Genomic DNA, 25,022 nt, shown 5'->3' with positions numbered 1-25,022 from the left:
CAGCCTCTGTTTCCCTAAAGAAGCATCTTGCTCTCTGGCTGGTCCTCTCGTGCACGTGCACAGACCGGCAGCTGGGTTTCTCTGGCCGACGACAAGCTCTGAGTTGCTCCCTGTCTCCGGGAGCCATTTTCTTGGGCTCACCTTTGACCTTTGGCTCACCTCCATCCATTTTTCATGAAGATTTTTATGTGTCTCTGATCACCCCTAAAAAAAAAAAAAGATGAGGCAAATGAATTCATGTGCTTCTCCTATGTCTGTGTGCCATATATTTTAGAGCTTCTGGTGGGCAAAGCAGGACTTTAATGTGCTCTGCATCAGAGGGAAAAAAATGTGTTGATCTGAAAGATGTCAGGCCAACAGTTTGTTGTCTCCTGAGCATTTACAGAATATTGCTCTTTAAATAATCCTGGACAAAGATGTGACATCTCTAGGGGTAAACAAATAAAAGGCAAAGCAAAACAAACTGAACAAACAAAAGGAGGTCTTAAGAACCATATATATAAGATGATTAGACGTGTACCTCCAGTTCGAATTGGGAAAACTTTTACAGAGTAGGATCCCAACTGGAAATGTGAGCTTACCCATCCCGATCCCAGAACTTTAATACAGCTGGCAGAAAGGAGTAGAACCCCCCCTATAACCATGGTGGCTGGGAGTGTAAGTTGCAGGATGCCATTTGGACAAAGCAGGCGTTCTGTGCAAACTTTAATTATGGAACCTCAGACAAACCACCCAGTACTGTTTAAAATGAAGTAGTGCTGCAGTTTCAATGAACAAATCTATTTACTTATAACTGAGTAACCTTCTGTTTCCCGGTATTATGCACCTCTGATGCCTGATAGGAATTCAGATTCCTCTGAATTTCTGGCTTGCACTTAGAGCGGAATTTGGAATCCCAGGGATCTGGGCTCTATTCTCATAGGGGACCTATTCGAATGTACTAGTACTCTGGTAGAATTTCCACATAGAAGTGGACTATACTTCTAAGAAACACAAGTCAGGGGGCACCTGGGTGGCTCAGTTGTTTAAGCATCTGACTCTTGATTTCAGCTCAGATCATGACCTTGGGGTCGTGAGATGGAGCACCGCATTGGGCTCTGCGCTCACCAAGGAGTCTGCTTCAGATTCTCTCCCTCTCTGCCCCTCCCCCCACTGCTTATGTGCTCTCTCTCTCTCTCTCTCAAATAATAAATAAACCTTAAAAATAAAAAACAAGTCATAGTGAAGTGACTTTTAGAGAAGTGATACCCCAGAACCCAATATCTTAACTAGGAACCTGGCTTCAAGAGATATTGACCACTTAACACAAGATCTACTGGGGCAGAAGGAAACCTTTGGAAGAGATGGTTGTGTTCACGGCATAGGTTGTGGTGATGGAATCATGGGTGTGTACTTATATCCAAACTCATCAAGTTGTACCCATGAAATATGTACAACTTTTTGTATGTTAGTCATATCTCAATCATGTGGGGTTTTTTGTTTGTTTGTTTTTAGGTGTTTTTTTTTTTAAAGACATTGACCAGCTTTGAAATAGCACAATACAAATAATAGAGAGTTATTATTTAAAATACAAGTAATAATTTTTAAAATGTTGAATTGACACTTGATTGGAGAATGATGTGACATGTTGAGAAGCTACACCAAAGGAAAGCAATGATCTTGAAAACCCACCTCTAAAGTAGTCCATCATGCAGATGGGGACAGAAGTGTGAACCTGACCCTCCTCTTTTTTCTTCACCCCTTTCTGCATCACACCTGTCCTTACGAGTCTTTTTTTTTTTTTTTTAAGATTTTATTTATTTATTCATAAGGGACAGAGAGAGAGAGAGAGAGAAGCAGAGGGAGAAACAGGCTCCCAAGGAGCAGGGAGCCCGATGCGGGACTCGATCCAGTACCCTGGGATCATGACCTGAGCCGAAGGCAGACGCTTAACCATCTGAGCCACCCAGGCGCCCTGTCCTTATGAGTCTTGATGGAGGAGAGGGAAAAGTCGTGTTCTTGGATGTCACGAAAGTGCAGTTTCTTCTCCATCTATCTTTGAGACCATAGGAGAGAATAAACCCTGAGAGCCTCCCACTAGAACACACTTCCTTTCCCCCACTCCCCCATGCCTACGTCCCCAAGCAACTCAACAACGATGACGATGTTATTACATAAATGAAAGCCATAAGGGCAAAATCATACTAGTATCCCAGTACTGGTATTTCTATTAATGGGGGCAAAGAGCTTAACAAATTGAATAATCATATGGACAGAATGGAGCTTGGAGGTCACGATTCAGCCTTTATAGAGAGAACTGATTTGTTCTAGGATTTGTAGTAACCTATAGACAAAATTCCCAGTCCATGACACTCAAGCGCCAAAGAAATGAAACTCTTGGGATTCACCAGTTGATCCACTGGTTTACTGATTGGTTGATCCATGTATCTAACAAATACCTACTATAGCTTAGACCCTGTTCCAGTCAATGGGATTCCCCAGAGGAAGAATACATCATCTCTATCCTCAAGAAACTCACTGTATGGAAGAAGAAGAAAAGCATGCACGTGTGCTGTGCACACACACACACACACACACACACACACACGTGCATGTAACTGGCTCCTCCTGAATAAAGACTGGAATAGAAATAAGTGCAAAATGTTGCAACTTCATGAGGTGGTAGCACTGATGGGATAGCAAAGAAAGCTCACAGCACATGTACAACCATAGCATCTTCTTCCAGGCCTCGTGCAGAGCACAGATGGAGCTGGACCGACACTTTGCAAGGGGGGAAAATCCCTAGTGCCACACAAGAGGTCCAAACAGGGAGTGAGGACTTGCGGGGGGGAGCCAGAATGCACCTAGCTGCCAAGGATCAGAAGGCCTTCCTGGAGGAGGTGATACTTGATGTGCTTCTGAAAGGGTCTCCAGAACTTCCTAGCAGACACAGAGCCCTGGGGTGCCAGGCCGGGGAATGTCCCCATAGCAGAGAAACAGGAACGCATTCAGTTTGATTTTGTCCCGGGCCTCATGGTGCACATGGCATTATTAAGTTTCTAAACATAAACATATTCCTTTTAAAATCCATCTTCAAAGCAGACTGGAGTTCCAGGCCCACAGAGACTTGACATATCAAAAGAAACTTGCTGACGCAAACCGCAGTACAGAGCTTGATCTATCCTAATATACAATTTTAATGTTTCTCATTTTGCAGCCTTGCCAGCTACCATCTATCATCTGCTGTCACATTTAAGTTTCCTAAATTACTGCTTTTTAACTTTTGTCACTTATTCAGCAAAGAGATATATTCTAAAGGCTGGCCTCCCTCCAGCCCACCCTTGCGATTGTATCTTAATATTAATCGTGAGAGAAGGAGAAATAGAGATCTTTGCTCTATTCAGAATAAGGCAGGGTTTGTTTTAGTTTCTCCAGTTTCAAATCCAAGCATTGATTTAATTATGTCACCTCTCAATGGTTTAGGGTGAAAAAATAAGAAACTGGTGAGAATCGGGAGAATAGAATGTGTTGGGAGTTGTCATTATGGAAATGAGAGAGATAAAGTAGACTCTCTGGGATATTTGTGGCCAAAGGATTGAAGGAAATAGTTCCTGCCTCTTAAGGATGTGGATGAGGAGGAGAGCCCTGGTACTGGGAAAAAATAAGGTTGTTGTCCGCTGTGTGTAACTAACTGTCTTCCGTCTCTTATTTGACCTCCAGCTGTTCAACCCAAGAGCTGCCGTGGTGTTAGGGCTGACTTTCTGGGCTGATTTGGCCCCTTTCAATCAAGTGGAAATGTCTGCTCGTGGGCAAGGTTGTGAGGCAACCACAGGATGGTGCAAAGTAACAACACTTATCGTAGGATGACGTATGCTCTCCTTTCCCCCAAACTAATTCCAGCTCACCCCTGTCTTTTCCAATTTCCAATGTGCCATGGGGTTGGCATTCTCCTTTACTCTTAAAAGTGTCCTGGTTTGGGGCACCTCGGTGGCTTCATCCATTGAGCGTGGGACTCTTGGTTTCGGCTCAGGTCATGATCTCAGGATCGTGAGATCGAGCCCCGTGTGGGGCTCCACAGTCGGCAGGGAGTCTGCTTGAGGTTCTCCCTCTCCCTCTGCCCCTCTCCCCGCTCATGCTCTCTCTTTCTCTTTGTAAAAAAGAAATAATAATAAATATTTTTAAAAGATTTTTTTTTAAAAAGTGTCCTGGTTTGTACAACAAATTATATGGTCACCAGACTCAGGTGAAATAGCTCTAGCAGGAAGAGGCAGTACGGGAAGCGCTAACTGCCTTGAGCCATGCTCCTGTGTTTGTGGACACCCCAGTCTCTCTACTTACCTGAGGACATGGGGGCAGTTCCTGTCCAGGTTGCCCCATGTGACCAGGGTAGCGACGTTACACCTGAAAACCTGCTCGAGACAGTGCCCCGTGCTTTTCAGAGTAGCCCTTCAGTACTATTATTGAAAGAAACTCATCTGGGGCCGAGGCATATAAGTCAGTCAGTGAGACTTGTCCAGTGGGAAAAATAGGCTAAATGATCAACTCCTGATTTCTGTTCGTTTGCTCTGTGAGAGGCACCAAAGGCTCCCTGTCCTTGTCTGAGAAAGCAGCGAGGACTTCTGGTTCCAGCTGAGATAGATTCTATCTCCCTGCTGCTTACAACTCAACACCTAAACAGAATTCATCTGAAGTCTCTGAAAAATAACTGATTACAGGAAAATTATTTTTCTTAATTAAAAAAAAAAAAGTTCTTTACACTCCTCCCACACACTTATACACAAACATAGTTTATTTGTTAATATATTTTTTAAAATGGTATCAAACTATATCTTGCTTCAGGGACTTTTTCCCCCAAAATTATGCTCCAGAGTCTAACCCATGGTGATTTATTTAACATTCATTCTCATCGTGGCATGGTATTCCATTGCATGAATATACCACAAATTACTTATTTCCTTTTTCTAGAATTTAGGTTGTTTCCAGTTTCATGTGCTTATGTATTTGTTTTCGCAATAGATTACGCTGCCATGGACATTTTTGTACATGTTTCTGGGGTTGGGGAGCACATGTGATAACATTCTCCCTGGAGTAAAAATGTTAGGTGCAAGATTGCCAAATTGTGGACAATATGCAAATGTTACAAGGTAATGCCAACTTATTTTCCAAAGTGCTTGGATGAAATTGTACTCTTACTGGAAGAGCATGAACCAATCATGCTTATGCATACCCTTTCCTACTCTTATAACTGTTAGACTTGTTCTTTTCCAATCTGTTGGGTGTAAATATTATTCTCATGGAGACTTGATTTGCGCTGATCTGCTTTCTACATCTTTTTCATATTATGGAAAACATTAGAGTATGTAAACCTCATTCTGTAATAAGTTACAGTAAGGCTTCTTAAGGCTTTTCTAGTCTGGAAGTGACTGGCCCAGGAGATCTGGACATTGCAAACCCCATGTGGAAATACCAAGGGCTGAGAGAATCAATATTTCATCCACTGAAAAAGTGTATAAAGAATAAAGTAGATGGGCGCCTGGGTGGTTCAGTCAGTTAAGCATCCGACTCTTGATTTTGGCTCAGATCATGATCTCAGGGTCGTTAGATCGAGCCCCGAGTCGGGCTCAATGCAGAGTCTGCTCGAGATTCTTTCTCTCCCTTTCCCTCTGCCCCTCCCCCCCAATAAATAAATCTTAAAAAAAATAATATCCATCGCTACTGAGAGCCTCCTAAGTGTCAGATGTTTTATACCTATCATCTTTATTATGCCAGTATCAGGCATGAGGGTAGGCTAGACAAGTCACGTGATGCTGAGCCTCATGAATCCTGTCTCACTTCGATCACCCAATAAATTAGTTGTGAACTAGTGTTTGAGACAGGTAGTCAGGCTTCAAACCCCACACTCTTCCTCCTAAGATGTTTCCATCGATCCGTTCTGCCACTAACCTGTCCCCTGCCTCACCTTGCCTAACCTGATGAGGAAAATTATTCTGAGATGATGAGGTGGATCATTTGACATTATGTCCAGGAGAAGTCAAGTATAAAATGATACTGATACTGATAATTCAAGACAAAAAGCTACTGGCAGGATCTGTGCACTAACCACAAATGGTGTATGGGTATAAGGTAGCTATCTCTAGGTGGGTGTCCATGCATTCTGGCTTCTCTGGAATAGTCCTGGTGTATACCTGCTTTCCCATCCAGTTAGTGGCTCCATTAACTCTCAGAAGTGTCCCAGTTGGGCCATGCAAAGTTTTCCTTCATACAGGAAACACCAGGATGGTATTCTCTCTGAACATCCAGGTACACAAAAGTCATGGTTTGCCTTGAAAACAAATCTGTTCTGGACTTAGGTTTCCATTTAGTTGTCATCAACACATTTCTTTGGTGTCTCTTGGGAGGATAAAATGGCAGCGTGGGTGTTTGCACGTTCCTCTGTTTTTCTGCAGCTAATTTTGTCAAGGAGAAAACATGGTGTTGGGGATTTTTCTTCAGCTGGAAATTATTTAAAGTTGCAAGAAACTCCTCTAAGTATTAATTTAACACTCCAGTCACAAACGAAGGATTCCCACTTTGCAGTCAGCTTCCCAGAGTCTTAAAGAATTTAAGGAGCTGGAGATTGCCCAGCACTGCAGCATTTTGAGGTGTAGCCAACATATAGATGTCTTTAATTCTGAAAGACAGGAAATACATGGGTGATTGAAAAAGAGAGAAAACTCCCAGCCCATATTTTAGTCTTCCCTGAAGCAGTGGTACATAATAGTTAGGTTTTTTAATTGGATGTGAGATTAGAGATACAGAGATAAGGGGATAGATCACCACTTGGGGTTAAGAGGGTGGTTCCTGAAGTCAGATTGCTGGGTTTGAATTTAGAATCTCCCATTAATTGATCATGTGACCTCATCCAAGTTATCTGTCTCATCTATGAAATAGAAATTAATTAATGTGAAATAGAAATTATAATAAGACAGAGATTGGAGTGAAAAATCTGTGATAGAATGCAGGCAAGGCACTTGGGACAGGATCTAACTTACCATAGACACTCACTGTTGCCATTGTTAACTTAAAGACAGAGGCAGCCAGACTCACACAAGTTTGGATTCTGAGGATAAAATTCCAATTCTGGGGAAATTGAGTATAAATGTCTCCCTCTCCATGCATATGCAATTAGTTGGAAACTTCTATCCATGAAACATCAAAATGCTTCTTTCAGTTTCACCCAACCTCCCCCAGGACCTGTTGCCGGTCTGGTCTGAGCCCCCCTCACCTCCACCACATACCTTCCTTCCAGTTCATTATGAACAGAGTAGCCAAAGTGGCCTTTGGAAAAGTAAATGTGGTCTTTATACTCTGCTGTGTGAGCCTTCATCAGCTCACCAGTGCTCCTTCATGTGATCAGCAAGACCAGGAGTGGCCCTGCCCCTCAAGCCTACATCATGAGCCAACTGCTATTTACTATATGCAGTAGACATGATGCTCCCAACTCTTGAGTCAAGCCAAGTCCTCTTCCATTGAATGACCCAAAACATGTTCCCTTTGCTGTCTCTCTGCTCTTCTGTTTACATCTTACTCATTACTCAAGTCTCAGCTTAAAAGGTACTTCTTCCAGGGGCGCCTGGGTGGTTCACTTGGTTGAGCGTCTGGCTCTTGGTTTCGGCTCAGGTCATGATCTCATTGTCATGAGATTGAGGCCTGTGTCGGGCTCTCTGTTCAGCACGGAGTCTGCTTGAGAGTCTCTCTCTCCCTCTCCCTCTGCCCCTCCCTCAGCTCATGAGCTCTCTCTCTCTCTCTCTCAAATAAATAAATCTTTTAAAAAAAGGTACTTCTTTCAGGGTCCCCCCCATTATCACTCAGATACAGACATTTTTGCCATGTGGTCTCAAAGCTGCATTTCCTACACACCTATTCCTTACTTAACCTAATACAAACTATAGTTTCTGAAAGCATGCCACTAACTGAAAAAAAAAATGAAATAAAAATAAAATTATCTCCATTAATTTTAATGGGATAAATATTTTAAGGTTTATATCAATACAGACAATATATACAAATAGTAGATACATACAAGTTTCATGCCCAGTTTTTAAGAACATGCATATTCGTATGTATGTGTGTATGTGTATGTATGTATATGTACATATATGAATTGAATAGTAGAACTGTGAGGAATAAGCAACAGTTTGGAAGTAAATAGCCTACAGGTGAAATGCAATCTAAGGAAGTCTAATGGAGATTTCACTGGTCAAAGGAGAAAGAATATTTGACAGTGGGTAGTAGTTGGTGGAGTGGATGGAGAGAAGGGGCATTCTTTGAAAGAAGCATTCTTATCTCTGTATCTATGTTCTAACATTTGGGGGAATTCATAAGTATCTTTCAGTCAAACTGTACTTTAAAGTTATACCACAGAAAATACATGTTGGGCGCCTAGGTGGTTCAGTCAGTTGAGCGTCTACCTTCAGCTCAGGTCATGATCCCAGGGTCCTGGGATCGAGTCCCATGTTTGGCTCTCTGCTCAGTGGGGAGTCTGCTTCTCCTTCTGCCCCTCCCCTGGCTTGTGCTCTCTCTCCCTCACTCTGTCTCTCAAAAAAAAGAAAAAAAGAAAAATACGTGTAAAACAAAAGCAAAATACAAAATGCTTTATAATGCACAGAAATAGCATCCATGTATGAAAGATGGATTATGTCAGGTGTTACCTCTTTATCCTTCTCACTCAGTGTATGCAAAATGTTTGGAGTTTATCCAAACATAGAGTACAATTCAAATTTGGTACACATGACATTCTGTGACTAGAAACTCATATAGAGAGCAAATTGACTTATCATATCTAAATAGAACTTCTTACATGTTTGTGTGTGAAAAACCATTACACTGGGAAAAGTCATTAAGCTGAGGGTGGCATGAATTTTCAAAATGATACCATTTTATAAATTATAACTGTATAAGTAATATATATATGTGTTTGTGTGTGTGTGTGTGTGTGTAACTGTACAAATTATAACTTGCCACTTTAACAAGTCGTTAATAGAGCGGTCCTTCCATAAGGTAATTCCATAATTACGCACATAATTGTCTTAAGTGTTTAGTACGCTGTTTCTACCACCAGAGAATAAACTCCATGAAGGGATTCTCCTGTTGTATTCCTACACCTGGCACAGTGCAATAAACCATGTCTTAGGATGGAGTCTCATGGTGTAGAGATAAGAGCCAGGAAGAAACACAGTTGAATTGAGAGTAAGAAGTAAGTGAGTTGAGGGAGGGATGGAGAAAGGGAATATCTTGCACCATTACTATAAAAAGAAGGGAAATAAAATGTGTGCCGGACATATGTGTTGCCTGCATTATTTTACATCTAAAGTGGCATGTATATAGTTAATTGCTAGATTCCTTAGATTCAAAAATAGGGAAGATGTCACCAGATCTAAGAATAATGTCCCCTTTTTTCCCCTCTGTCCTTTACTATAACATTTGATTGTGATGGTCATCGTAGGGAGTAAAATGACTCTACAAATGACTTGAGTATTTCACAGGCTCATTTGTTACATAAGCTATATGTGCAGTTGTTTGTGCACTTAGCCCAGAGTGTGATACCACAGCTACAGATATGCTGAAGAATTTGTGAGTTTCTTCGTATCCGTCCGGGTTGCAGCACCTGGGGCTCAGGCAGCTCCTTTCCAATGTGCTGGTTTGGTCTTCCTGAGCAACAAATTCAATTAGATTCAACAAATACCCTCTGTGTATGCCAAGATCATTTTGACATGAGACAATGCTGGAGAAAAACAGCTTGGTGTCTCTTCGTATGGAAACAAAATGCGCAGAAACTTTGAAAATGACCTTACTAATGAGGCTTTGGAAGCAAAGTTTTATTCAAGCGCCTTTCAGATTCATAGCTGCTTTCAAATGAGTTAAATCTCCCCATGCCCCGCCCTGACCACCCCCCCACCCCCCCCCACCCCCCACCCCCCCCCACCGCCAAAAGAGAAAGAAACAAGTTTGACCTATCTTGAGCCAAAGTCACACTGTTCTGGCTGTTAAGAATATGATTAGCTTCTGAAAGTGACTGATGCCCTTGGTTTTCAATCATGTTAGAATTCTGGAATAATGGAATTTCTTATGAGGTCTACAAAAAGGTCTGATAGACTTTCAACAGCAACTTCCTCCTCCTTCCTGGGAACTGAATTCACTTCTGCCAATCAACTTCTGTTGACTGCTCTATGGATGTATGGGCTTATAGTTTGGTCTGTGTCAAACGATCGGAAAATCAGTGGCACATCCACTCACTCTCTTGAGTTCCAGCGTCAATTGATCTTTCTTTGATAGAATTTCACTGGTTCCTCTAGCTTTAAGATTTTACACCAATAGAATTTTTAAGTGAAAATTGGTATCAGTCTAGAACATAAGGGAAAGTGGGAGCACATTGCCAATATGGGAACCTAGATTTGAATCCAGGGTCCACCACTGACATGCTGAGTGAATTTTGGCATTGCTTTACCTCCATGTACTTTAACCTCCTGATCTGTAAGATGAGGATTATAGTAATATCTACTCGGGCAGAGTTCACAGCAATCTAGCAGTACTCGTACAGAAGTACCAATGTTATGCTTGCTATTGCTGTTAGTTCTTGAGCTTTTGAAACAAAACATAAAACTCCAAAACTATCTTCCAATGAAGAAACTGCTTTGGATGACTCTTCCAGCCTCACTTGGAAGGAGTGGCGATATTATGAATTTATTTCCTTTAAAGTTAGAGACAGATTGTTGATAGAGATTGAGAAACACTGCCAGTAGGTTTCCAAATTACATTTGCAAGAACATTAAACGCTGCACTTCTGTTTTAAGCATACTTTCTGGGATAGGCCCTGTGCCTTTATCAAATGAAGTTGTGATTTTTGGTTTGCATTTTGGTTGGCTCCCTTACCCGGTTAGCAGCTCTAAACACAGGGCAGTAGTAAATCTTAAACAAGGTCTGCTCCAGTTTGGTTTCCAGTATGACTTAGCTTCTACCATACAGACCTTCCCATAAATAATAATTTTAAACTCTGGATAAAAGTAAAAACACAACTATATTAAAACACTTGGGAGAATAAAAGCAGGCAGATTCTTGAAAGGGGTCACCCCTTGAAAGGAGGAAATTACCGTGGGTAAGTTTCCCAGCTTCCCAGTGTCTAGCAGATGCCAGGCATCCTTCTGGGCCAGGTCAGGTGGCTAAAAAGTCTAATAGGAAACCTACAGTGTATCTTGCCTAATAAATCAGAGGATAAAAGCTAAAGATGAGATGAGTGAATGAAAATTCGAGTTGCCTCCAAGAGGTATAGGGTGCACTTTGAGTCCAACCAGGTTAATTTTCTGCTAAAACAAAAAATAAATCAACATGCTTTGGAGAAATAGAACAGAATTTAGAGTCACAATAACACAATATTTGCAATACCTATACTGAAAAGGAAAACGTGACCGATTCTTGAAAAAGGAAAAGACAATCCCTGGAGACCAACCTGAAATAATCAGTAGTTTGGAAGTAGAAGAATTATTTTATTAAAAATAAAGTTTAAATTATTTTAAGGTACCTGTTGCAACTATATTCAGTAATGTAAAGAAAATTATGTTAATAATAAATGGAAGGATAAAAAATGCCAGCAAAGACATATAAAGTCTTAAGAAAAAAAAACGGATGCTTTATAACTAAAAACTAAAACATTTGAAATTAAAATACACAGGATGAGCTTAACAGTTATATTGGAGATGACCAGGAAAGAGTAAGTTTAAAGATAGGTCAGTGTAAAATATCCAATCTGAAAAAAAAACAGGAAGATGAAAGATTGAAGAAATGAACAGAGCCTCAGGCTGTAGGACAATATTAAAAGATCTAATATATTATAATTGGAGTGCCAGAGGAGAGCAGAGCAGGAACAGGGCATGACTTTTTTTGAAGAAATAATGTCTACACACTTCCTAAATTTGGAGAAAGATATGAATTTAGAGATTAAAGAAGTTTAGTGAAACCCATCCAAAGTAAATACAAAGAATACCACATCTAGACATGCAGACACATCAGAACCAAACTGTGAAAAGATAAAGAGGGGAACCTGAAAGCAGCCAGAGGGAGCAAGACATTACATTCAAGAAAATTATTGCTGATTTCTTATGAGAAACAACGGAGTTCAGGGATGCCTGGGTGGCTAATTCAGTTGAGCGTCTGCTTTCGGCTCAGGTCATGATCCCAGGGTCCTGGAATTGAGTCCCTGATTGGGTTCCCTGCTCCATGGGGGGCCTGCTTCTTCCTTGCCTGATGTTCTCCCTGCTTGTGCTCACTCTCTCTCTCTCTCTGTCAAAGAAATAAATAAAATCTTTAAAAAAAAAAAAAAAGAAAAGAAAAGAAAAATAATGAAGTCCAGAATGTGGTAGAAAAACATTTTTAAAGTGTTGAAAGAAAAAGAAAAAAAGAAAGTATCAATCCAGAATTCTTTAAAAATATCCTTTGAGGGGCGCCTGGGTGGCTGTCGTTCAGCGTCTGCCTTCGGCTCAGGTCATGATCCCAGGATCCTGGGATCGAGCCCTGCATCGGGCTCCCTGCTCCGCGGGAAGCCTGCTTCTCCCTCTCCCACTCCCCCTGCTTGTGTTCCCTCTTTCGCTGTGTTTCTCTCTGTCAAATAAATAAAATCTTTAAAAAAAAAATAAAAATAAAAATATCCTTTGAAAATTAAGGTGAGATAAATCCATTTTCAGATAAAAGAAAGCTAAGAGACTTGATTGACAGCAGACCTGCAGGACAGGAAGGGCTGAAGAAAGTCCCTCAGGTTGAAGAAGAATGATACCAGTTGGTAACTTGGTCCTTCAGGAAGGAAGAACATTGGAAACCATTTGAATATTTGGGTGAATATAGAATATAGTTCTTATCTTAATTTCTTAAAACTATCTATTTCAACATTTTATGTAGCTCTTGACAGGTAATAGATGCTTCATAATTTGGGATTGAATTAAAAAAATGAGGGAAGGTGAAGGGAGATTTGCCTTGAGAGAAAAACCATGCATGATCTTCGCTACTCTGGTTCTGATGAAGAGTATATTATTTGAACTCAGACATGATGATTTTATAAGCCAAAGGATCACTTCAAAGGCAGGTCTTGAATAGCTCCTAAATACAAGGGGCTTTGCAGGTGTTCAATAAATCGTCGTCTTGAGCAGGGCCCTGGCATAATAAATAGGTGGCATATCCAAAAAGGATGATTACGGAGAGTTTATCAATGAGCTCCTTATAAGGTGTGAGAAATCAACAAGGGACGGAGAAATGTCCCAAAGCTGGCAACGCGGGGAAACTGTTGTTACCCATAGGTCACTCCCCTAGGGGCAAGTGAAGATGGAGTCGCCAAGCCTGGTGGGAGCTAGAACTCTATAGTAAGCCTGCCTGAGGGAAGACATGACCTTGGATGGAGGAATCTGCCATACCACTGAGCACTAAGCCGTACCACACCACAGTCTAGCAGGAAGGAGACCTGGGGGGAATACTGTGATCTCTCTTTCCTCTCCCTATATGATTTCCTACCAGGTCCTCACATTGGTTCAACGGAATGAGGGGCCAGAAGATAAGGAAGCCCAACTCAATGCCCATAGCCTCTTAGTGTTTAAGTGCACAGAGCGGGATGGAGATGGATAGAGGATGGTGAAGGAGAATCCCAGCAGAGCAGACAAAGTCCTTATCCTTTGATTTTGCAATCTAATCTAAATAACAGGGCAGTAGGGCAGGTCTTTATCAGCAACTACTCAAATCAGCCCACATAGACGGATCTCTCTTGAGCTGTTCTATGAAACCAACACTGATTCCCTAAATATGAGCATTTTCAATGCATAGTCAAGCAGTGTTTGACCTTAACATCTACTCCAACCTAGATATACTTCATCACCAAGGAAACAGGCTGAGAAAAATGAAAATCATTTGCCTAGGGTTATATAGTTAGTTATTGTGAGAACTAGGACTGGAACCAGCATTTCTAAATTTCCCCTAGCCAGCATTTCATTCAGGACAACTTTGAACATATAAATATGGGCATTTTATTCTGATTGCCGGGAGGAGGGGAGGAGGAGGAATCCCTTGCATCCTGGTTGTAGGTTGATTTGCCATTTCCAGTATGTTTCTTCAAGCACCAATGAAAGTTGCCATACATCCCTGCCTCCCAGGCATAGAACATACACATACAACTTTAAATCTGAGTTGTTTTCTCAAAATCATTAACACTACCCTAAGTAGCAACAAAGCACCGAGTCCTTTTTTTAAATACCAAGCACTGTGGAGTGGCGGGGGGAAAGACACCTTAAAAAAGCATTAGTTCCTTGAATTCTTACCAAGACCACGTCAGGTTGGTAATCTTATCCCCATTTTACAGGTGAGAAAATTGAAGTACCAAGAGTTAAAGTAACTTGCCATTTGTCATGTTAATAAAATGAAGGCATGGCCAGAAGTTGAACCTCTGTAATCAAAATCCTGTACTGTTAACCATTCTATCACCTTGAGGGTAAGTGAGCTGAAGCTGTACCCGACCTTGATGGCTGGTGACATATTAGCACTGGGCTGATGGAGTGGGAGCCAATTGATAATTTATCCCAGAAAAAAAAAAATGCTCCCTCTATTTGCCGCTGACGACTGAACCCTTTAGCGGCATCAAGGGGAATTACGTTGGAAGAAAAATGGCATGTCTCTGAATACTACATTATCTTCGGGTCCACTAAATTGATTTTTATTTTCCGAGATAAAATATTTCCAGGAGTTCTGTCTGGATTGGCAGGAGGCCAGGGACGGTTGAACTTTTCCACCAACCCTTTTGGGTTCGCCCAAGCCTGCTAGTTTCAGAGTCTCCTCGGGAAAGGCTGTCGATGTGGAAAGAACATAAAACTTTTAGAACTCAAGCATGGATTTGAAGAATGTGACTTCTGCACTTCTCGGGGAAGAGGCCCCACAAGAGAAAAATAAAACAGAAGGGGGCTGCCCTGCTTTCACCAGAAGAATGAGGGACTTGGCGCACCTGGATGGCTCAGTCGGTTAAGCATCTGACTCTTAATCTCAGTTCAGGTCTCGATCTCAGGGTTGTGAGTTCAAGTTCCGCATTGGGCTCCACACTGGGCATGGAGCCTACTTTAGAAAAGAAGAAGAAGAAGAAGAAGAACTAGGGACTCAAATCTCCCCTGGCCCCTTCTTGACTGGCTGAAACCAGCATCTTCTCTTTTCTCTGCACCCAGACAGTAAATACTCATAAAACAAATAAGTGTGCCAACAATAGCCATCATTTACTGGACATATTTTATATGCCAGGTGCTGTTCTAAGTGCATTAATTACCTTGTTTAATCTTTGCAACAAACTGATGAGGTTGATACCATTATTAGCCACTTTTGCCAGACAAGGAAACTAGTAATTTAGAAAGGCTTAATCAGAAAACCAAGCAGCTAGTTGCTAAGGTTGAGATTCAAAATCAGATCTGGTTTGACTTCAAAGGTTGTTTTCAACCCTAGTTGCACAGTTGAGTCACCTAGAGAAAATTTAAAATACAGCAATACCTAAAGTCACACTCACAAATATAATACAGTTGATCTGGAATGAGCACTGGGCATCATTTTTTTTTTAAACTCAAGTGATGCTGACGTGTATCCAGAGACACTACAACACTAAGCCTTGGGGATACTTCATATGAGCAAGCAAAGCTCACTGAAACAGTGAAGTGACCTGATGATGGTGTTTACCTTCATAATACTTTACATACCACAAAACCTTCTTACTCGAATAGGACCTCAGTTCCTCCAACTATGAAGACTTGCTGAATTGTGTCTAAGGTTGATTTTAGTCTTCCACTTACACAGGAAGTACTAATATTTTTTCTTGGTTGCTCCAGAATATTCAGAAACATCCAGCCATCCTCCAGGCAGCGTTCAGCAAGGTCATCCCCAATCGTCAGTCACTGATAAAATACAACATACTAACCAAACCTCAAGCCTGAGAATATACTCACGATTAGAATAAATGGAGACCACCAGAAATCTAACCATTAGCTCTATAAGCTCACTAATCCAACTTCTAAAGTGACTCATCAGAGGAACAAAATAATTTTCATTTTAACCACTCTGGTTAGAAAAGGTGTCCATTTCTACAGGACAACGGACATATCTGCAAGATTAGTCAGTCATCCACCTTTAATCAGTTGAGTGAGAAGGGTCTAGTTCATTATCAAAGGACAGTCGAAGAAAAGTGACAGTTCTGCAGATCGTTATGAATGATACTTTGTTCAAAGGGACTATTCATTGCCCATTTTTGTAACCAGCATGGCTTTCAAGGGATTTCAATTCAGGGAGAGCATGTCTTGATTAAAGTAGATTTAAATCTAAATAAAAGATATCTAAATGACAAGATAAGTGGTCTGGTTGTCCATTCATTGGGCATCCCGTAGTCTCAGAAAGCCAGAATAGAAAAATTGACTTGGTTTCAACATTCTAATATTTACAAAATGTAATTGATCCAAAAATGAATACTATGAGAAGTCAGCAGAAATAACTAGTCCTTCCTTTATTTAAAAAAAAAATGTGATATTTCATGAATCAATAAAGTATATGACAGATTTATAAATTATAAAATAATAACAAAATGTGTAACAGTACACCAATCAATCAACAAAAAAGGAAGAATACCACCAATACTTTTCAAGGCTTCCTTGTGAATCCAACCTTGGATGCATCCCCGACACTGAGCCTAAAGCTAATTAACTGTCTCCTGAATTTTGTGATTATCAGGGCTCTGCTTCTTTATAAAGTTTTACCAAGTAATGCTTATTCAGTGTGTCATTCACATCTCAAGTTTGGAAGCCTTATATAAATGAAAGCATGCTGTACATATTCCTTTAAATTTTTTTTTTTTTACTTTTTGCTCAAACGAGTTATGATATGGGTAGATATTGTTTATTTATTTTACCTCTGCATGATGTTTCAGTGTATGAATGCCATAATTTATTTACCTGTTGACCTATTGTTGGATTTGTTGGATGTTTCCAGGGTTGTTTTTTTTTTAATGTCATTCTGGAAACAACGGTGCTAACAGTGTTTAAGGTATATATTTTTCTAGCTATATTAAATAATGATGGATGTATTCTAAAGCAGTTGCAAATATTTAGGCTCCCAACCAGCAATAGTATGTGAGTGCCCATGCTCCATATGCATATTTTCAGACTTTTAAATTTTGTCAAACTGGCCAAAAGAAACATTTCATTGTGGCTTTAATTTGCATTTTATTTTTCCAATTACCATTGAAGATGAGCATCTTTTCCTATCTTAATGGCCATGTATCCTTTCTCTTCTGGGAATGCCGATTCAAGGATTTTGTCCATTTTATTTATTGGTTGTTTGGTATTCCTTACTGAGTCTAGGGGAATTTTTAATGTATGCTGTTACTAACATTTTGCTGGTTTTGCGTGTTGCTGACGTCTCCCAATTTGTAGTTTGCTTCAGGTCTTGTGTGTTGGGTTTGTGCTTTGATGAACAAAAATTCCGTATTTGGACACAGTCAAATTTACCGACTTTTTCTCTGTAGCTATGGTTTTGTGTCTTGATTAAGAAATTCTACTTTACTCAGATGTTATAAAGACATTCTTTATTTTTCACTCTCAAGTTTTAAAATTCAGTCTTTCATATTTAAATATTTAACTTTCTTGAAAAAATGGGAAGGTGAAGATTCCCCCTCTCCCTAGCTCTCTGTTTTCTCTGTCATTCTCCTGGTATATAAAATGTTGGGTTGACATGGTTTATTAAAGAGGCTCCCTTTTTCTCACTGATGTATGGTTGCTGTTCTCTATCAGACATGAAGTTTTCATATCCATGTAGGTCTGTTTCTACATGGACACTTTTTTTCTCTTCTTTATTTTGATCCATTGCTCCGTGTATCTCTGTACTATGTCCATACCGTCTTAATTATTATATACTTTCATAGTAACTCTGATTGAGTTTGGCAATTACTATTCTACCATTTTGTTTTCTTTAGGCATGTCTTGGCTATTTTTGACCCCCTCATTCATCCATATACATTTTAGAATCAGATGTTTATATGTGATTACATCTGATCTTACACAAAAGACACTATAGGGACTTCACTGGTCATTGAATTGGATCTTTTGACCAATTTGGGGGATAATTGGCATTTTTTGGCATTGCTAAGTCTTCCTGGAACATGGGGTATATATCCATTTACTTAAGTCAATTCTTTAAGAGCTTTCCATAAAGTTCAAACTTTCTCCCAAAAGGTCTTGTCCATATTGAGTTAGACCCAATCTTTGGAGCTTTGCCTATTTATTCTGTTTTTCTATTCCTTATTTTTTCTCGTCCTCTCTGGGACAGACTGAGCTTCCCACCCTCCCTGCATCCATTATCTGGTTTGTTCTTTACCAGTTTGTAAGTTACATTCTTTATTTCTAAGGTTACAGTGGCTACTCTAAAAATTATAGCAGCCATACTTAGTAGAGTCAAAAGTTGATCTCTTTTTAACTTCCTGCTGAATATTATACAAAACTTAGAATGCTTTAACTTGAATCATCCTCCTCCCAATTCATAGTCTGTTAGTTTATCTTTGCCCAGTATGTTGGGTCCATCCTGTGCATATTTTAGCCCCAGAAAAGGATAATATTTGCATCATTTTATAGGGACAAATAGTGTTCACATGTTGACCATTTTCTTTGATCATCATTCCAAGATCTACCTCAGACCTTGCTTCCAGGATCAAGTGAGTTCTGAAGATGGAAAGCTCTGTCTTTTTTTTTTGCTTCATTTTTTTTGTTCATTTGTTTTATAAATGCATATTCAGGACCTACTGGACTAGGCACCACTTTCTCTCCAAACCTGTGTTCTAAGAGAAGAAAAGACACTTATCATGCTCACAGAAACACAGCATTATAAACGGTGATAAGTTCTGGGAGGGAATGATATCTGGGGTTATGGGAGTAATGACCAGGATGGAGGTCTCCCCTGGTCTATGGCTCATGAAAAGTTAGGCTGAGATGGCTCATGAAAAGTTAGGCTGAGATGAAGACCAAGATGTCTCCCCTAAGGGTGAGGGGAGGTACACGGCAGAAAATGTGGGGTAGTCAAGGAAAAGTTGGGATCATTTCCAACAGAGCAAACAACTTGTCAAAACTCAGTATGAGGAAAAAAGAGCTCAGTGTATCTGAGGAACATAAAGAAGGCCCCGTAGTGGCATGCATAAGAGAAGGGTCAGGGGCCACATGGGAAAGGAGGTAGCAATCTTACATCCAAACCTTGGTCTATAATCCCCAAACTTTCTTTTCCACTTTGCAATATCCTCATTTTACGAAGAGGGCACTTGACATTCAGAAATGTTAAGCGTCCTGAGTTCCAACAGTAAGAAACTGACTCACCTGGGATTTGAACCTTTTCATCCCATTTGCAAAAGCTCATCCCCTTCTCATGGGTCTACACCGCACCAGTCTCTGGGCTGAGGAACCAGAATTGCATCAGGAGCGGTATTCATTGTCACTGAGCTAAGGAGGAACCTGATAGAAAATTTTTATATTCCTTTTCTTGTTTGATTTTTATTTTTGTTTTTAAGCAAAGTAGACCTGGCAGGGGTGGGCAGGAGTCTTCCAAATTCCTATGCCCTTCTGCTAAATGGTTTCTCATGCCCGAAATCACCTTCTCCCTGGGTAGTCATCCCACCGTGTCCCTAAACTCATTTACATTCTCCAGTAAGTCAACCCTGATTACTCAAGATGCATAATATCACTCTCCTTCTCAATCAGAACTAATAAGCAAACAGCCCCAACCCCTCAGCAGTTAGTGTTTCCAGCAGAGAGAAACAAAATTAATACATTAGTAAAGCCCCCAATGAAATCCACAGACTGATGTAGCTTACTAAGCGGTGAGGCATCTTAGAAAGAAAACAAGAATGCCCAAAGGCCTGTCATTTTTATTTTTTAGTCATTATTATAAAAGCTGTCTTGGAATCAGGTAACAATTCAGTTTCCCCTTCTGTATCTGCAGGTAACCATCTTTAAAATGCATCGGCAATGATTTTTCTTCTAACATTAGTATCATCATCACATAAAATATAAAAATATGAACACTTGAAAAGGAAAAAAAACTGTTTCTTACCAAGCACAAGATCTTTGAACAGCTCGATGAATTTCCTTTTTGTTAATTCTATAGGAATGGTGGTCGTCCACTGTGTATAATTCTGAATTCCAGTTTTTGATTCATGCAGCATTATATAACAAATACAGTATAGAGAAGTATATGATAAATAGCAATTACGTGATACCACATGATTTTTTTTTCAGACATTTCAAATCACTGCACGACATACCATCAAGTTGGTGAACAAGAGCACATGTAACCCTCTTCCTAAGTTGGGAATGTAGGCATTTTCCACTGGTTTGTTCTACTGAATAAGGCTGACATTTAACACTCTCGCACATTAATTCCATTTTATTTCTTTGATCTTCATAATTCAAAAAGTTTTTGTCTGATCAGAGTTAAAAGTTGAGAAACCAAATCCCTGCCCTATCATTTAGTAGCCGTGTGGCAGAGCTCTTTGGGGCATTAATATCCCCATCTTTGAAAGGTAACAAGACTGCCCACCACTGCAGGATTGCTAGGTAAATCATTCCATGCCTGAGGAAGCACTCTTATAGGTGAATGTGAATACAAATGAAAGGCGTTATAAAGACTTTATGCAAAAGACAGATAATCCTCATGCCTGTGGGGCTGTGTTAAATATTACAGAAGGAATTGGAAGTAAAAAAGTTAATTCTGTCTGAATAGATGCTATATTAATAATAATAAGTGATAATTCTAGATTGCCAGATTTAGGGTAATTATTTTAATTATATGTTTCACCATCTGGATGACAGTCCTGGGTGTTTAAACAAGTTTTCAATTAGTATTTTGAGGAAGTGCCAAGAAAATTTTTCTCCGAGCATTAAATTTCTTTCTCTGCTTTCATAACAATTTCCGCTCTCTGTCCCTTTTAATTTTAGGTTTTAAAAAGACCCGCACCTCTGGCAGCGTGAATCCGGTGACAGTGGCAGTAAAGACAACAAAGTGGGAACGAACCCTGGCTCTGACACACAGGTAAGAGTTTGACTTCCTGGTGCTTCGGTTTCTTTATGTATCCGACTGGAAAGGATGCAGACTGCCTCTGATTGTAGAGAACATACAATGTGACAAAGCACAGCCCAATGCTGGCACAGTGCCTGGCCAACAGAAAAAGTTCTTGTACGTATTCTCTCTGATGAGCAATGGCAAGAACAATGTTTTTGAAAATTGCAGAGCTATTCTGGGCAGCACATCTAATGGCCTGGTAGCCTCCCACCCACCCTGCAAGTTGCAGATGATCTGCCCACCTTCTCCAGAGGTGGAAACTGAAACTTACAGACTAAGAAATGCACCCCCTGTCACTCAGTGGCAAGGGGCTCCAAGCTGGAGGAGTCTCACCTTTTTCTTTCCTGAACTGTGGGGTCTCCCAGTGTGAGCAATTCATATTAGAGATCTCCCTGAGCACAGGTTTGGTGAAAGATGATGCAAAACAGATCAAAAAGAACTCACCAGAGCTTACACTCAAGCGTGGCCATATACTAGGTGTTACTTAACGGAATCTTCCCAGATACTGTATGTTTTAGGTTTTACTCTTCTCGTTTGTCACACACAAAACCCTCTGACTCCTAGCCTGTATCCTTTGTTACAAGTGCTTAAAGCAGATCAAGAAATGAGGTTCGTAGATAAAGGATGTCGCCCTAAAATCCAAATAGGAATGTATCTCTTACCTTCCCCTGCCTTTGGGGTGCGAGAGGAGGCGTCCTCTGTCAGCATCTGGCAAAGAGCAAAGATCAGCTCATGAGATATGGGCAATGAAGATATTTTAAGGTGTTTGCAAGAGATTTTCTGTAAGTAGAGACCTGAGTTGGAAATGCAAAGCTGAACCTCTCCACACGCCAGGGAGGGAAAGATGGCAACAGTGGATCATTGCCTCTCTCTTGATAGTGAGTGATTTGCAATCTGAAAGTGAAGTTGGACTGGTAAGGGAGAGAGAGATAACAAGGAAAAAAATATTCAATTTGAAGTTGCCTTCAAGGAAAAATGTCACCCGGAAAATGATTTTATCAGGTTTGAAATGCAAATGCAATAAAATCCCTGACATATTTGGATTGGTAAAATAATATATTTCAGGATTGGGTGAAGAGAGGATTTTAGCACAGGGGAAGTTGTGGGTACATTCGACTGGCTACAGTTAGAATTTAAAAATCTCCATCTCAGAAAAGTAAAGCTTCTAACCCTGGGTTGTGACTTTGTGTCTGTGATAATATATTCGGCCTCAGTCAAACCTCTTTCTAGGACCCCATTTTTCTATCATGGGGAGACACATAAAAAAGAAGGTCTCTGGGCACATGGGTGGCTCAGTCAGTTAAGCATCTGACTCTTGATTTCAGCTCAGGTCATGATCTCAGGGTCGTGGGATGGAGCCCCGCTTCCAGCTCCACACTGGATGTGGAACCTGCTTGAGATTCTCTCCCTCTCCCTCTGCCCTTCTCCCACCCCCACTTGCACGCGCGCGCTCTCTCTCATCAGGAAAAAAAAAAAAAGGAAGATCTCAGAGCAATGTGGTCTGTATTTCTTTGTACCCACCCTATGGTAGACAACTCTTAGGTGCCTGGTCACCTTATAGTCCCTCTTTGCTAATGCCTTGCTGTCACCCTCAGGGATGGCCTTCTGTTGTCACACACCCATGATTGCCATCCATCACTTCCATAGAGTTGAATGTTATCAGGAGTCACACCTCACCCAGTTGAAGCCAGCAAGATTGTCAATCCTTGATATTTCAAATAGGGGGTCCTAGGGCTGAGGAGCTCTGGAGATAAATAGGTTTCCAAGAAAGCAAAATAAAACAGATATGTAGAAACAGAGAAACACGAGAAGGGGCAGACATCCCAAGAAGCCCTACAGAAATGGGGAGTATGAGAGAGGTGTTCAAGACAGAGAAGATGGGGATCCCCGCCCCCCCCCCCCCCCGACATCTAAAGAAATGAAAGCTGAGAAGGAGAGAAGCCTCACTCTATGAGAATGAATGTCTCTAGGTATGGTCTTTTCAGAGGTGCATCCCGTACTTGGGGAAACACTGACCAGGAGGGTCAATAATGGGTCATTTAGCAACTAGGGAGCTTCTCCCCGAGGAAGTATTCCAAAGGGACCAGAATCAGCAAGGTGAGAAGTTACCTGGCTACCAGGTAGCTAGAACCCTTCTGGCTCAGGGCAGTGACGATTCTATGGATGTAGTGAAGTGGGCTTCCTGTAGAGAACCCAGACCTTGCCTCCAGCCTGTCTCATGACTGAGGCCTTGGGTCGACGTGGAGGCTTTGGGCCGGGGTGGGGGTGGGGCGTGGAGAGACCTTGACGTCTGCTCATGCGTATCGCACCACAGTGAAAGCTCCTGTTCTCCAAGACAAACGCGTGAGGGGCCATTTGTGATTTGCCTGGCAGGCATACAGATCTGGCTGCGCGGCACTCACGGCAGCTCCTCATTTCTCAGTGTCACCGTGGGTCTTGTATAACGTGCATTGTTTCATTTTCCTAGCAATGCAGTAATGATTTCCTACTGATTGATTGGGAAACCGTGCCAACGCGTGTCTGCTCCAGGGGGAGGGGGGCCGGGGGGAGGCACCTGTGGGCCCGTTCCCAGAGGGGCGGGTGGCACCCAGGAAAGGGCCGTGGGCCTTCTGGCTTCCCCTGCAAGAATCCAGAGTGGACGTGGACCCGGTACCTCTCCTGGATGGAGGTGATGAAGGCCACACATAACAAGAGTGCAAAATAGCGTGGTCTTTGCAACCAGAAGTACCTGAGCTCTATGCCAGCCCTGATGTACATGTTATGTAAAGTTGGGTAAACACATGATTCAGTCTCTTTAAAGACTTAGTTTCTTCATAAATCAAATGAGGTTAATAAAATAGCAAGTCAAAGACCCTTATGAGAAACAACTGACATAATCGAAAGTAAGAGCACATAAAGCATCTGTTCCGTTCCTCCTTTCCCTCCACTCACAGCGGGCAGGAGGCTGCAAGGCTGGAGGATGGGCAGGAGGGAGTCCCGAGCTTGCCTTTGTCAGCTCACCCACCTGCTACCATTCCCGAGGAAGACGGGGCTGGGAATTATTCGAGAAGGTGCTTTATGTGGATTTGGGGGCAACTGAGGCAAACACACAAACCAGCTCTTTTTCCTAAGTTTGCTGTGGCTCACGTTCATTCACTTGGTGAGCAAATATTTCTGTGGAGTCACTGCCATACGCCAAGCCCAGTGGTAGGTCCTGTGGATTCGCTGGTAGAAGAGAGAAGCACCATTCTTGGGCTCATTGAGCTTATAATCTACTCATGCTGACTTAGTAAAAACACATGTCATGAGCGTGGAGAAAAATGACAAATACCATGGGTGTCTATTACATGGAGAGCACACAAAAGTCTGCAGAGTCAGGAAATATTTCGAGGAGTGGGTGGTTTTTTAATCTAAGCCCTGAAATTCACTCAGCTCAGTGGTGAGGTGTGGCGAGAGAGGAAAAACCTAGATCACCCAAGGAATAAAAATAAGTTCAGCATATCTGGGGGGCCCTCAAAGAGTAACCAGATTTTCATTTTGCTAATTAATTACATCTTTTAAAGTGACTGTTTAATATCATCATTTCATGGAGAAAAAAACATTTTAACACCAGGAAAATAAGGAGACACCATCGGATTCATGTCGGCTCTTTAAATTGAATAAATTCAGTGTTACAAGAATCTACTTCATTTTGCTTACTTTTACTTAAAAATTTGTCAGTGACCACTGCAGCTTTCCAAGAGATGTAGAGAAAGAACAAATTCATTCTTACTAAGTGGAGCTTTTATACCCAAATTGACAGCTTACTTTCTACCAGTGAGGTGACCCAGAAGATGGATGAATACCAAAGACATTCATTCATTCATTCATTCACTCATTCAACAAATTCCTTAAGATAATTATCGATCGATTGATCTTTCTTCATCAGATTGCTA

At 41.1% G+C, this 25,022-nt stretch overlaps 1 long non-coding RNA gene across 1 annotated transcript in view; it reads left to right on the top strand.

The window, feature by feature from the left end:
- The window catches only part of LOC144382079 (uncharacterized), a 234,851-nt gene that overhangs the window by 102,160 nt on the left and 107,669 nt on the right, over window positions 1-25,022 (top strand). Inside the window, exon 2 of the long non-coding RNA XR_013448476.1 lies at window positions 20,985-21,078. This is a non-coding gene — a long non-coding RNA (uncharacterized LOC144382079). The remainder of the gene's footprint in view (window positions 1-20,984; window positions 21,079-25,022) is intronic.

Source organism: Halichoerus grypus, chromosome 6, assembly GCF_964656455.1.
Source record: "Halichoerus grypus chromosome 6, mHalGry1.hap1.1, whole genome shotgun sequence".
In the NCBI taxonomy this organism is placed as follows: domain Eukaryota; kingdom Metazoa; phylum Chordata; class Mammalia; order Carnivora; family Phocidae; genus Halichoerus; species Halichoerus grypus.
The sequence above is the reverse complement of the archived record's forward strand: the minus strand, read 5'-3'. Positions and strand labels throughout refer to the sequence as shown.